Raw genomic sequence first — 15224 nt, 5'->3', positions numbered from 1 at the left:
TTTCAGAAATCCTGACTGGAAAGGGCAGCCTGGGTTTAGCAAAGGAAAAGAGTTTCTCATTTAATCATTTCAAGTATGTTTCTCTCTTTCTCTGTCTTGCTCTCTGCCTGTTTCCCTGTTTCTGTGTCCCTTTCTCTTTCCTCCTTTCTTCATGCCTTCTTTTCATAAGAGGCCTTGTGGGACAGTCCTTGCGTGTTGAGGCTCCCAGAAACCACTAACAGTGGGAAGCCATTGCCAGCTCTAGGCCTGTGACCAGAGCCCAGAGACCTGTGGTCATGGAGGCATGACTGCTTGGCCCCTGCCGGAACTATGGTACTGATGCAGGGAGAGAACAGGGAAGAAATACTCCAGTCTCTCTCTCTCCTCTCACCTTCTGATCTCCTGCTGGTGCTTCCCATTGACCAAGACCAACTGTAGGCCAGAGGGCAAGGGAACCTGGGTGATGCAGCCTGAGGGGTAGCCTTTGGGCAAACAGCAGGGTAGAGATGGACAGAGAGTGGGCAATGTTGGGGGGCTGGGTGGGAACAAATAGAAAATAGCCAACATAGGAATGACCCTACCTATTGACAGCAGTGAGACTGGTTAGTGGGGTGAGTGAAAGGTATTTTAGTTCATTACTTTAGCCCTCCCACTGCCGTCTCCAAAATAGTGTTGATTCCTTTCTTGATGAGTTTTAGGAGCAAGATCCTATGTGTCACTCTCAGGACATTTCTGTTTTCTTCACTCTCTCTGCACGTGTGCCTTGTGCCCTGTTGGCTGGAAAAATCTATGGATGACTTGAGTTTTCTCTTTAGTGAAGTGGAATTGAGAGTTGCCTCTCCTTCTTTCTCTGACATTCTTCTCCTCTGCTGAGTGGTAAAGAGGAAGACCAATTTCCATGAATAGGCCCCCGAACAAGCCATGGCAGAAGACTACTCAAAAGGCAACCCTTGCTTCCATACATCTGTCAGTCACCTGCTATAAGATATACTCTTACCATGAAACTAATAAAATTTAATCATCAGTACCCACCTTCCAACACACATGGGTCCCCCATGAGGGCCTAGACATTTCATATTCATAATGTTGTGTTCTTTTTCTTGAAGAGGGCCCTCATAATTGTATAAACTTTAAGGCCCACAAGCCTGGACCTGTCCCTTCCTCTGTATCTTTGTCACAGAAGATACCTTTTCTACCCATGACTGGCCTGGCAGTGTTTGCAGAATCCAAAGCAGAGGTAATTAATATACAATAGATCTACTGACAGAGACTCCTAAGACATATGGTCCAGTCAATGGGCCTCCACAAAGGAGCAATTACAAGGTGTCACTGCATTCTAATAAAGCTGTGGCAGCGACACAGTGACACGGATGACAAAGGCAGGCTGCTGGGGACCGACCAGTCACAAGCAAAGCTCTGGTGCTCTGCAGTTTAATACACCTCATGTGTGACAGCTGCAGGGCAGTCACCTCTTCTGCTGGCCAACTTGCACACCTGCTTTCTGGGGAGGTGTGGTGAGGAGAGCAAGGGCAGGCCTGCTCTGCTAGCCTTTCCAGAACATAACCTGGTTCAGGCTGCAGAGAAGACAGCAGGGGCTCTGCACCTGGGCATATTTGTGGATGCCAGCCCAGGACACTGTGCCCTGGGTTGGGTCACAGAGATGGAGCTGTGGTTCATTAGTTCCGTCCCTGGCTGACACTGCCAAGCCCTGGGTTAAGTCCCGGCCAGCCTGCAATGCCTCGTGCTGTTGGCTTCAAGATGCAGAAGGCTTAATGCTGATCCTTCCCTCCTCAGAAAAACCAGCCAAAGACCCCTTCTAGATGAAGAAACAGCAGTAGGTATTAAAGGAAAAGCCATTAACGTTTTCTTTGTATTGATTTATCATTTCAGGACTTACTGGGCCCTTATTTAGAGACAGAAGGAAAGAGAGAGCAGAGGGATGGAGGAGAAAGGAAGAGGGAGTGAAAAAATATGGTCTGTATAAAGGGGATTAGGAACAAAGGCTCTGGAGGGTTTGATCCCAGCGACTCTACCAGCCCTATGACCTTGGGCAAGAAAAAAACCTCTCTGGGCCTATAGTGTTCTAATTTTGTAGAATAGGAATAAAAATAGTACCTACTCCCTGGGGCAACTGTGAGGATTAGATGGGTTAACACATGTAAACCCTTAGAGCTGTTCCTAGACCACAGGAAGAGCTCAGGTAACACTGACTAATGCTACTGTATATGCACTGGCATAGCATCTCAGGCTAGGAGCACCATCTTTGTCGGATAAAGCTCTGACTTTGCATACAAAGGACTAGAGCCCTGAGCTTACCAGCCACAGGGCCTTGGTCCCTTGACTTCTCCCCTCAGCATCCTCCATTTATAAAGTAAGGATGCTGATAATCTCTGCCTCACCAAGTTAGTTCTAAGAATAAAATGAGCTGGGCATCACGCCTGAGCTTCTATTCTCTGCGTAGGACAATGGAATGGTGGTATTATGGGGAAATCATAAAATCACTCAGATGCTTCAGGTTTGCTTGCCTTATTGGCTTCTGCATGAGCCTCCGTCAGCACCCTTGTTCCATCTCCTGAGGTCAGCGTTGCCTTCATGGATGGTCAAAGCCCCTGAGAAAAGCCAGTCCTCTCTGCACAGCCCGAGGGATTCCATCCAGGAGTGAGGTCCCTTCAGCACCACCACTCCTCTCGGGGGGGATGTGCCGAGGACCAGCCAGAGTTCTGGCTTCATGAGGCACTTAACCCACTGGCACGGCTGGTCCATGGGCTGCCCAGGCAGCTGGGCCGTGAGGAGGGCAGGGAGTGGCATCTGTGCTCACGGCCTCGAGGACGAGCACAAGCCCGCCCTGGCACGTGTTCTGCCTGCTCCTTTCCAGCTGGCAGCTCTGCTTCATGAGCTGCACTCAGAGCCACAGTGAACGGGGCTTTGATGGGCAGAGATATTAGCACTCCGTTTCCATTACACCTCCTAGCGTTTCCCCTACTGCTTCCCTTTCTCTTTACCTGTCAGTGCTATTAGGGTCGCCCAAATACCAAATGGTGATGAGTAAATTTAACTACTGTGAATGGGGATGAATATCGGGCTGGTTGGAAAACAAAGGTCATTAGTCTTTCTTGTGTCAGCTGAGCAGGATTTTCTGCCCTTGCCTTGTTGGGAGCTCAGGCAGTGCCTCGGATCTGAGATTTGCTGATGTCTGGGCAAAACCTAATTTCTAACATCTGGTGCAGAGAGCCCATTCGGGAAAGGCAAAGAACAACTTGTCAGAAGCTCCCAGTGTGAGTTCAACAATGTGAGAAGAGAAGGGAGAGAAGAAATGCACCCAACCGGTCCAGGTAGCTCTGAGCACATGGGAACCAGCAGGAGAGGGGTTGGGTGAGGGGAGGAGACCATCTTCTGTAGAAATCACTCCTGATGCTTCTCAGGACCAGTGTTGTAACGTAGAACTGTTCTCTGAGAATGAGGAGGGATCTCTCAGAGACAAGAGAAGATTCTTTAAGAAGGTTCTGTTGGTGGTGATCTCTCCTGATATTTGTCTGAAGGTGTTTTTTCTTTTCCTGTATTCTCAAAAGATGTTTTCACAGGGTGGACTGTTCTCGATTCTCAGCCTTTTGGAGCTAGCATCCCTCCCCTTTCTGGCTCCTGTTGTTGCTACTGAGGGGCTAAAATGTCCATCAGCTGTTGTTCCTATGATCTGAGTTTCCTCTCTGGCTGTTTTTAATAGCTGTTCTTTGCCTTTGGTTTAAAAGCAGTTTCACTACAGCGGTGTGTCAATATGTGGATTTCTTTTTATTATCCTGCTTGGGGTTTGTTGCAATTCCAAATCTGGAAAATCCTCAGCCTTTATTCTTCAAATATTGCCTCATCCCATTTTCTGTGTTATCTCTCTCAGGAGCTCCTCTTTTTTTTTTTTTTTTTTGCGGTACGCGGGCCTCTCACTGCTGTGGCCTCTCCCGTTGCAGAGCACAGGCTCCGGACGCGCAGGCTCAGCGGCCATGGCTCACAGGCCTATCCGCTCCGCGGCATGTGGGATCTTCCCGGACCGGGGCACAAACCCATGTCCCCTGCATTGGCAGGCAGACTCTCAACCACTGCGCCACCAGGGAGGCCCAGGAGCCCCTCTTAAATCTGTATTTGGCCTTCTCTCTCCTCCACACCCTCCTGTTCTCAGGCCCTTATCTATGAAAATCCTAGGAGCCTGGGGTTGACGTATGTTCCTCTAGAGAACATTTGTACTTGCTTCTGCCATCTGCCAGCGGTGCTTTCAACACTGGACCGCTTTGAACTAATTTCTCATTAATCAATCTCAGCACTTTTCGGTATTTACGGATAGCGTGAATTCCAGCTGCAAACCTGCATGGGAACAGGCCAGTGGATGCACATATTTGGGAGAGATTTTTCTTTTTCCAAGGGCCAAGGCAGAGACAGACAAGTTTGTGCCCTTGTGAAGCAGAATTTTTTCCCTGTATCCTTTTGCTGAGGGTGTAGCATGTAGGGGGTCCCTGCCCTTCCGACTCTCCACCTCCCCAATATGGCCAGGAAACTCGAGGCACTAGAATGGATGATGGGGGTCAAAACCCTTGAGGGCAGCTGCTATCTTCCATGGCCACTTTATTTTTACATTGTGAGTCTTTCACCACTGCCCTAAGGGTTCTGAATTTTTGAAACATTTTATTCAGCCTTTTACTTTGTTGCTATGTGTTTGTTTATTTGGGAGTGGAGAGGATTTCAGGATTTCTAGTCCAGTGTATCTCCAGAAATGGAAGTCCACATCTCCGTATTCATAAATCCCATCTCTGAAGAACTTACCAGCTTCTCCGTCTCTTGATCCTCCTTCTGTTCTCTGTAGGCCTGTGTGTGAGTAGTTGAAGTGATCTTTCCTCTTGGCTGGGACACACGCTCACCACACAGGAGGCAGAGAGGCAATCTCCTATAGTGTGGGAAGAAAATACTATGTTAGAACTTCTGCTTGTACATTTATCTCATACATTGCTTAGCTTCCATGTTTTGTATATGCTTTACCATGTGCACATTATATTAGTAGATGAGCACATGCTTACAATGTATTAATAAATATATACACATTTTTAAACTGAGAGGGGTGTGTAATCATGAGAGTTTGGAGACTCCACTACATTTTTAAAGCCATGGGAAGCCATTGTCTGCATTCTTAGGACTTTTATAGCTGGAGAGAAAACATCCAGAGCTTTGCACACATTTGAACTCTACTTCTTCAGACCAAAACCAAAAGGTCTGGCAGAGGTTAGGAAAACAGACCGGGTATCCCAGGGCACTGGGGGAGGTAATGTGCTTGCTAGGCCCACGGCTGGAAGCCTGTGGCTGACTGTCGAATGGACCCATTACTAAGTCTCATTTCTGCTCTTCTGCTATAGTCCATATTTTCTCATTTCAGCAGTTCTCTCTACTGCATAACATGATTTTCCACAGTTTTTGAATCACCCTATGGACACCACAAAAGTTTAGTTTCTCTGTTTAAAGAAAAGAAATAGAACTGACATAAAAAATATATATATATATATATATATCTCACCACCTAAAAAACCAATTGACATTTTATAGCCCCAGATCACCACTGTGAGCTCTCCTCCAAGTACCTTGCCAGGGGCTGTGTCTGCACTGAGCTCCCACTGCGCTTCCAGCTCCCCATGCTGCGTGTTCCTCTGCCTGTCTGTCTGCTTTCCTTGTCTGTGTTATGTTCTCAGGCCTCTGAGAACACATTTCGTCCTGGCAGTGGACACAAGTGATCAGGGTTCAAGGAAACCACCTGGCTGAATGACCCCCTACATGCAACCCCCTCAGTGAAAGGAGAGAGGAGGAAAAAATTCTGTTTCACAAGGACACAAGCAAGGTCATTTGTAGGCTACAAACAGGAGTTAGAGAGTCAGACCTTTCTTCCCCATTTTGAAACTGGGTTCCAGCCTTGAAGTACTTTTCTGATGATGATTCCAGGACCCTCAATTCACAACATGACCCCACATGAGTCCTGTCACAGGAAAGTGCTCAGTCTGGGGCTATTTACTGTTTACAGTCATAGAAGATATAGAAGGCTTAGATGATAAATATTATAAAATGTGTGTGTATAAATTGGTATAATCCACAGATTTCATACAGTCATAGGAAAGTTTTTAGACACAGAATTGTGATACTCTGGTTTACTAATTTGGAGGAACCATGGCACAAACGAACAAGAACGTTTGTGTTATAATGCTGTGTAACACACCATCACCGCCATCACACAGACACACAAATTGTGCACATGTCATAACTGGGTCACTCCCCAAGTCATTCAAAGCTGAAGCTGGTGTCATTGTTTCTCAGAATCTTTGAGAACTCTGGTTCCATTAGTGTGGATGGAAACAGGTTTAGACTGCTCTGTGCCAAGGGGCATTATTACCTCCTGTGTGGTCAAGTGAAACAAACTGGGTCTCCAAATAAGCCTGTGTTTTCCAAACTAACAGCCCTCCCTGGTTTATATTTTCTCCTTGAGAAAGATATTTTTTAAAAGCCTATTTCACAGAATCAATTTTAGTGGGCCCTTTAAAATGAGAGGTGAGCTGCAGGAAGTTCAGTTTGTTTTAACAACTCCAGCTTATTGAAGCAAGCATTAGCGTATCATGTCCCCATATGGCAGTCATTAGAGACAGGGGAAACTGGAGAAGATTATTGCTCTGAGACAGCTAGTAAAAGAAATTGAAGACATTTTTATGGGACCTAAAGATAGTGCCAATAGGGCTTCCCTGGTGGTGCAGTGGTTAAAAATCCGCCTGCCAATGCAGGGGACATGGGTTCGAGCCCTGGTCCAGGAAGATCCCACAGGCCGCGGAGCAACTAAGCCCATGCGCCACAACTACTGAGCCTGCGCTCTAGAGCCTGTGAGCCACAACTACTGAACCCACATGCCACAACTACTGAGCCTGCACTCTGGAGCCCGTGAGCCACAACTACTGAAGTCCACGCGGCTAGAGCCCATGCGCCGCAACAAGAGAAGCCACCTCAATGAGAAGCCCGCGCACTGCAAGAAAGAATGGCCCCCACTCACCTCAACTAGAGAAAGCCCGTGCGCAACTAGAGAAAGCCCGTGCACAGCAACGAAGACCCAACACAGCCAAAAATAAATAAATTAATTAAATAAATTTATTTTAAAAATAGTGGACAATAAAATAAGGACAAAAGGCATTTGTGGATGGTAGGACGAGAGGAGGAAATCTTTGAGGAACTAAAAGGTCTTCACTCCACAAGGTGGAGAAGCTTTCAGGTAAGACGTCTATGATTCATGTGCATATTAGTTTATTTTCTCAGTTGCACAGTCAACCAACATTAATTGAGCATCTCCTGGGTTCCCAAATGTGTTGGGTTCTGGGGATGGCGTGTTGAACAAGACACAATCCCTGCCACAAGGCCCTTACATATGGATGGTAGCCTAGGAAAGAGGCCTCGGCGTGCAAGGAGACGGGCTGAGTGGTAGAGACAGGGGTGACTGCCAGTGCGTGGGGGACACAGGCTTGCTTCCTACCCCACCTGCCAGGGCAAGGCTTGCGTGTAAGCTGTTCTAGGCAAGGGAAGCTAGAGGAACAAAAGCGGCAAAGAGAGAGAAAATAGGATGTCTTTGAGCAACTGCAGGTAGCTCTTTATGGCTTCCACTTGTTCAAGAAAGGGTATGTTAAGAGGTAAAGCTGGAGAGGTAAGCTGGGATCCAGATCAGAAAGAGCCTTCTGTGATTTCTGGCAATGGGAACCATTAAAAGTTTATAAGAAGGGGAATGATGCTACCAAATTTCCATTTTAGAAAGATGGTGTTGGTAGCAGTATGGAAAATGGCTCAGAGCTGGGAAAGGTGAGGAGAGGAGGTAAGTTAAGAGCCTGGTAAAGTAATCAGTCAAAGGATAACCGTGACCTTAACTAAGGTAGCTGACGTGGGATAGAGACAAGTAAACAGACTGAAGGTATATTAGGAAGATAGGATTAACCAGACTTGAGAATGAGTTGAATGTGGAAGAAGGAAGAAAAAGAGAAACTAAGGACAGTGCCGAGGAATCTGGCATTTGTTACCAGGTGGGAAAGACGGTGCTATTCACCAAGACAGTGAATACTGGGGAAAGAGGGAGTTTAGAGAGGACAGCACTGAGTTAAATTTTAGACATTTCATGTTTGCCTATGGGCTATCCAATAGACTCTTAGATGTATGTATCTGGAGCTCAGTACAAGGAGCTTGGAAGACTTAGAAATCTGGGAGTTATCAGACTATTGTTGGCAATAGAGACAATGAGATATGGATGAAATGATCCCAGGTGAAGGGTGAAGATATCCTAGACTAGAGCCCAAGGGAACCAACCAATGTCAAAGGGAAGGAATGAGCATGAAAAGCCCAGAAGCAGCGTGAGGGTGAGCAGTGAAGTAGGAGACCTAGGAGAGCATGGTGCTAGAGGGACTGTGAGAGCAGAAGGATGAGGATGTGGATAAGGATGTAGGTGAAGAGGAGGAGGGAAAGTATACATTAGATTCAATAACCAGCAGGTCATTGGTGGCCTGGGTAAGAGCAGTTCAGTGTTGTGATGGGAGAGTGGGTTGAGAGTGAAATGGGGAGTGGAAAAGTGGAAACCAGGAATAGGCATAACCCTTCTCTTTCAAGATGCTACCTGTGAAGGGAAAGGAGAAATGAGGTGATAAGTGGATGAGAGAGTAATAGGACAAAATGCAATTATTTAGGAACCCAGTGATAGGAGGGACTTGAGAGGATTCAAATGCTGATGAGAAACAACCAATGAGGAAGAAAACATTCAAGAAATAGGTGTCAGAGGAGGTGATCATTAGAGAGGTCCCTGACAAGGGGGCATGCCCGGGTCCAGAGCGCAGAGGGAGGGACAGGCCTTAGAGAGGACGGACCTAGTGCTGGTTAACAAACAACCATGAAAACCCAGGCACATATACCACTGTTTATGCTCCCACTTTGGGAATCAACTGGGGGTCAGCTAAGTGGCTCCCCCGACCTTGGTTGGACTCACCTATCTGAGACTCCAGGGCTATCAGATTATCTGGATGAGTCTGTGGTGACTGAGGTGACTGGGGTCTGCTCCATGTGACACTCGGCCTCCTCCTGGGACCTGTGGGCTAGCCTCAGCTTGCCTTTCTCCTGGTGAAAGCAGAGATGCAAGCTCTGATGCCCACACCCCTTTGCAGCCTCTATCTGTCAGGTCTGCTAATATTCCTCTGGCCAAAGCGTGCCCCGTGTCTGAGCCCAGTGTCAAGTCACCCCACCCATGTGGCAAAGTTGAATGGCAGAGGGCATGGGTTCAGGGCAGGGTGAAGAATTTCTCAGCACAGATAAAGAGAAATACGGTTTTGGCATTTTGTCAAACACAAGAAGAAAAAGAAGTTTGCAAGTATCCAAGGGAGAAGAACAAAGTAAAGCCCTGGCCATTTCCTCTCTTCCATTCAGGCCAAGGTGCTGCTGTATTATTTATGTCTGGAAAGGTTAACACTCGACTGTGGTTAATGAGTTAAGCAGTCTGGAGGAGAACACTTCATGACAGGGTCAGCATCACCTTATAAAACTTAATGACAGCAAAGTCAGCTTTGTTGCTTTGGTAGAGGGAAACGCCCTTCACGAGATCAACAGAGCAGGTAGAATCTGCTCCTGGGTGAAGGAAAAAATATTCTCTCTAAATCTTGTTTATAAGAGAAGCATATTGGGCTGTGAAGGAGTTTAATTTCAGAGTGTGTATGGGGAGACAGGAATGTTTGCGAAAGGGAGGGCAGGACAGCTGTGAGATACGTCCATATTACACCTAGACAGGCAAGACAGGAGTGCCTGGATGGACGAAGTCTGGCTTCCCAGGGCCACACTGACAGGGGGTGTCCAGGGAGCAGGAAAGTGAGTCTGCGATAGGGGGCGCGCTTGCGATCTGCTTGAAATGTCCCCAAGGTAATCATCACCTGTCCTCCTCCTCCTCTCTACTTGCAGTCAGAACCATTCTACAAACACCTCCCTCTGCTTCAGAAGTAGGACTGAAGCATGCTGCTGTGAGTTTTATGAACAGCTGGCCGAGGCATACACGGTTATCACCCATGGAGCTCACACTTCCATAAACCAGGGGTCTACATGTGGCACCCCCTCTTCTTTCATTTCAGTGTAGTGTGAAGTATTCTCTGGTAGGTGCATCGAGGAAATAGAGTATCTAATTTTAACTAAACTAATTCTCAGAAAACAGACACAGGGCTTTAAACGTTTCCTGCAAAGAAATAGCAGTAGAAAGATTTGCACATTTAGAGAATGCAGAAATGGCCAAGCTGACCATTAGCCCATCACAAAGATGAGCTCTGAGTCAGTCACACTGCGAGGTGAAAAGTGGGGACCTGATTTCTTCTGGTGAAAAGCCAGTCAAATTTTAAAAATGGAAATGATGAAGATTATTTAGAATACATATTTACATCCACTATCATTAACTATCATTAATTTGCCCCTGGTGTGTTTTTTACCTGACGTTATACGGAATGTGAGTAGGAAGGCATCGTGAGTAGTAGGATATCCAAAAGTTAAGCATTCAGAACATAATACAACCTCTCCAATAGCCTTATCAATATTTTAGGTCAGGTGATACCCAATCCAATACTTTTTAAAATGTTACATGCAATAAAGAAGCATCTTTAAGGGTTTCTTAGAAGAAGCAAAAGACCACACATCTTCTTTCTATGTTCTTCCTTCTGTGGTAAAAATGGTTGAAACAGACGTGGAAAAGAACATGGAGCGAACTGAAATGGATTCCTTTATCAGCAAATAAAAGATGCGTAGAAGACATTGTTGAAGGTTATAAGAAATGAGTATGGAACAAATCACACCAATCAGGAGGTCTGTTATGCTTCGGGGTGAAAATACAGATGTTGTCTAAGTTAATGGTACGACTAAGGTCCTTTTTTTAATAATTATGTAGAGAACTACAGTATTTTTTTGTGAGTCACTAAGGGGAAGAGACACTAAAGAAAATGCATTCCCCACAGAAATGACTTCTTTTTTTTTTTTTTTTTTTTTTTTTTTTTTGCAGTACGCGGGCCTCTCACTGTTGTGGCCTCTCCCGTTGTGGAGCACAGGCTCCGGACGCGCAGGCTCAGCAGCCATAGCTCACGGGCCCAGCCGCTCCGCGGCATGTGGGATCTTCCCGGACCAGGGCACGAACCCGTGTCCCCTGCATCGGCAGGCGGACTCTCAACCACTGCGCCACCAGGGAAGCCCAGAAATGACTTCTTGAAAACTGAGTGAATGCCACCACCAAAGGAGCAGGTGGTTTGATTGGGGAAAAAAAAGAATTTGGAAGTCAGGTCACAGACTTTCCCCATGTGTGAAATTCATTCGATTCATTTTTCCTAAACAAGCTACTGAAGCAAAAAAGTAGAAGCCAGAATTTCACAGGGCAGTGCTCTCAAGGCTGAAAGTGTGCGCGAGAGTCACCTGGGGTCTTGTTAAAATGCAGATTCTGATTCAGTAGGTCTGTCCTGTCCCGAGAGTCTTCATTTCTAAAAGCTCCCAGCCGATGCTGGTGCTGCTGGTCACTGAACCACTCTTTGAGTTGTGAGACCATAAAGAAACAGAAAATGTTAGAGGTGGTATTAATTTATAAAAATAGGATCATTTACAATATAGGGAAAGCTTTAGATTACGTTGTGATGACATGTGGAGTGATCATGCAAATCATTTGTACCACGGCGAGGTTTGCTGGTTATCTTGTGGCAAAGTCCTCAAGAGCTGTCATACATGAGGATGTGCTGCTGCTGACTGTGCGTTTGCAAAACTGCAAATTTCTGACCTTTTAAATAATGCCAAATACCCACACACGTAGAGTCAATTAATCTTTGACAAAGGAGGAAAGAATATACAATGGAGAAAAGACAATCCCTTCAGCAAGTAGCGTTAGGGAAAATTGGACAGCCACATGTAAATCAATGAAGTTAGAACACTCCCTCATACCATACACGAAACTAAGCTCAAAATGGCTTAAAGACATAAATATAAGACATGACACCATAAAACTCTTAGAAGAGAACATAGGCAAAACATTCTCTGACATAAATCGTAGCAATTTTTTTCTTAGGTTAGTCTCCCAAGGCAATAGAAATAAAAGCAAAAATAAACAAATGGGACCTAATCAAACTTATAAGCTTTTGCACAACAAAGGAAACCATAAACAAGACAAAAGGCAACCTACAGACTGGGAGAAGATATTTGCAAACGATGTGACCAACAAGGGCTTAATTTCCAAAATATACAAAGAACTCATACAACTCAATAACAAGAAAACAAACAACCCAATCAAAAAATGGGCAGAAGACCTCAACGGACATTTCTCCGAAGAATACATACAAATGGCCAACAGGTACATGTAAAGATACTCAACATCGCTAATTATTCGAGAAATGCAAATCAAAACTGCAATGAGGTATCACCTCAACTAGTCAGAATGGCCATCATCAAAAAGTCTACAAATGATAAATGTTGGAGAGGGTCTGGAGAAAAGGGAACCCTCCTACACTGTTTGTGGGAATGTAAATTAGTGCAGCCACTATGGAAAACAGTATGGAGGTCCCTTTAAAAAACTAAAAACAGAGTTACCATGTGATCCAGCAGTCCCACTCCCGGGTATATATCCAGAAAAAACTCTAATTTAGAAAGGTACATGCACCCCAATGTTCATTGCAGCACTGTTTACAATAACCAAGACATGGAAGCAACCCAAATGTCCATTGACAGATGAATGGATAAAGAAGATGTGGTAGTATATATGCAATGGAATATTACCCAGCCATAAAAAAATAGTGCCATTTGCAGCAACATGAACGGACCTAGAGAATATCATACTAAGTGAAGTAAGTCAGACAAAGACAAATATATGATATCACTTATATGTGGAATCTAAAAAATTATACAAATGAACTTATTTACAAGACAGAAACAGCCTCACAGACATAGGAAACAAAATCGTGGTTACCAAAGAGGAAAGGCAGGTGAGGAGGGATAAATTAGGAGTTTAGGGTTAGCAGATACAAACTACTACATATAAAATAAACAACAAGGTCCTACTCTATAGCACAGGGAACTATATTCAGTATCTTCTAATAAACTATAATGGAAAAGAATATGAAAATAATATATGTACATACGTATAACTGAATCACTTTGCTGTACACCAGAAACTAACACAACATTGTAAAGCAACTATACTTCAAATAAATAAATAAATAAATAAATAAGCAAACAATGAAAATAGCTATTAACGGAATTCTACCTAACAGGTATTAAATACATACATACACACATACATGCATACACCTAATCTGCCCCTTAGGGTGAAAGTGTCAATTTACCAATGAGTGAGAGAGTAACCGCTCCTCAAAAGAAACTTGTGCTATGGAGAGAGCACTGTTTTCATCATTATGTGATTTTGTTGTTGAAAATGGCATTGTACCACCTATAAAAACTTCCATCTTTTCACACTAAGAAACTGAATTTTCTAGCATTTAAAAATCATTCACATAGTCAGTTTTGAACATATTTTATAAAAATATAAGAACATAGCCATATTCCACCAATGCCTCTTCTGATTCATTTGTAAGAAAATGAGGTTGATATCAGAGAATACAAAAAGTTATTAGCTGAATTTCCATAAAAACCTTTACATATTTGGTGAATATGATTGAATAATGAATACTGTGATTCAGTAAGAGAGGCCAATGTTACAAACCTTCTATTTGGATCAATGAAGTAGCTTTTTTATCCTCTGACAGCAATTAAAACCAAGTAAGAAAACAAATCAAACTTAGAACTACACCATTGAATGATTACATCACAAAGTCCTAAACCAAAATTTTAAAACATAGAACATATTCAGTTGCATTGTTCTCACTAAGAATATTAATAATGTGTAAAATATTTTGGTGAGAATGAAATTTTTACCAATAATAAATAAAATAAGTACTTAAAAGCTTTGTTTCTTTTTTATCTTACCCTTTTAAGAGTTTATAATTTTGTGTATATTTTCATGTACATAAAGCATTGGTACAGTAGTACATTTGAATAACTTTAAATAATATACATTTTGAGAGTTGTTTATTTTTTTTTAACTAATGGGATATGAAATCCATAAGTATCAAAGAACACTGATGTAAATTAACATATTTATAGACTATGAACTCAGAATGTTCATTTTCCTTCATTCATTCAATGAACATTCCTTACACATAAACATTGTCTTAATGAGTTCTGATTTTATATATATTCTAAAAGACATTTAACCTTAGAGTGATCAGATTTTGTTCACAATATGCAAAAATATGAATGGGTCATTTCCATAGAAAGAAGAAAAATGTTACCCTTTACATTGGATTAAGCATCTGTAATGTGGATGTCCTGAATCTGGATCATCCCTGAAGAATATTCAGTAAGCATTTATTACATCCCTAGCGTGCCTGGTGAAGAAATGTGAACCAAGAAGAGGATGTGGTCCTAGAGATCTTATAAGATGTGACTCACAGTGGGATCCCTGCAGCTGACTCACGAGGTCCAGCCTTTGGGTCTGGCACCCTTCAGAGGATCTGTGCAGAAAATCTTAAATGCCCAGTCAGGAACTTTGTCAAAATGTTGCTTCATTTTTCTGCTTAAGAGCTCTATGTCTTTCTTTAGAAAAAGAGTTTCTAAAGAACTCTTATCACAAAAACAGTTTATATAAACTGCCCCTTGTAGGATCACTGCTCTGGCTTTGCTAAGATACGTCCTATTGCACATAATCACTAGTTTAAAGAACTCCCAATGAGAAAACTGAATGAAGGGAGATATTTGACTCTTGTTTAAGGACAATTACTTTCTTTGTATTGGAAAGAATCTGGGGCAGAATCATGTGTCCAAGATAAAGGAATAGGTATTCTTTTCTCTCTCTTCCTAATTCTGATACAGGGAAGAGAAATAAAAGAGCTATTGTTGAGAAAAGGGGAGTTGAAACACATAGGGAACGAAACACATAGGGAACTAAGTCAACAGCAGGCTTTAAATGAGGGTAGAGCTAGCAGCTGAGAGAAGCCACAAAACTTTGCGATGTAAATCTAGCCTGAAGGCCCAGCTCCACAGGTCAGCCTTGAGGCACAATGACTCTATGGTGGAATTCACGTCGAAGTTGAAAAAAAAAAAAAATTTAAATCAGAATATAACTATGGGAAAAGAATAGATTTAATGACAACTAATATATA

General features: G+C 43.5%; 1 long non-coding RNA gene across 2 annotated transcripts in view; it reads right to left on the bottom strand.

The window, feature by feature from the left end:
* Positions 1-14442, bottom strand: part of LOC309802095 — a 41906-nt gene extending 27464 nt beyond the window's left edge. For both annotated transcript variants that reach the window (XR_014293714.1, XR_014293715.1), the window contains exons 1-2: positions 14355-14442; positions 4786-4906 (exon numbers count right to left, since the gene is read on the bottom strand). This is a non-coding gene — a long non-coding RNA (uncharacterized lncRNA). The remainder of the gene's footprint in view (positions 1-4785; positions 4907-14354) is intronic.
* Between the last annotated feature and the right edge of the window lie 782 nt (positions 14443-15224).

Source organism: Mesoplodon mirus (assembly GCF_964341445.2).
Source record: "Mesoplodon mirus genome assembly, chromosome: 4".
Taxonomy (NCBI): Eukaryota; Metazoa; Chordata; class Mammalia; order Artiodactyla; family Ziphiidae; genus Mesoplodon; species Mesoplodon mirus.
Note: the sequence above shows the minus strand (reverse complement) of the source record. Positions and strands in the feature narration are given on the sequence as shown.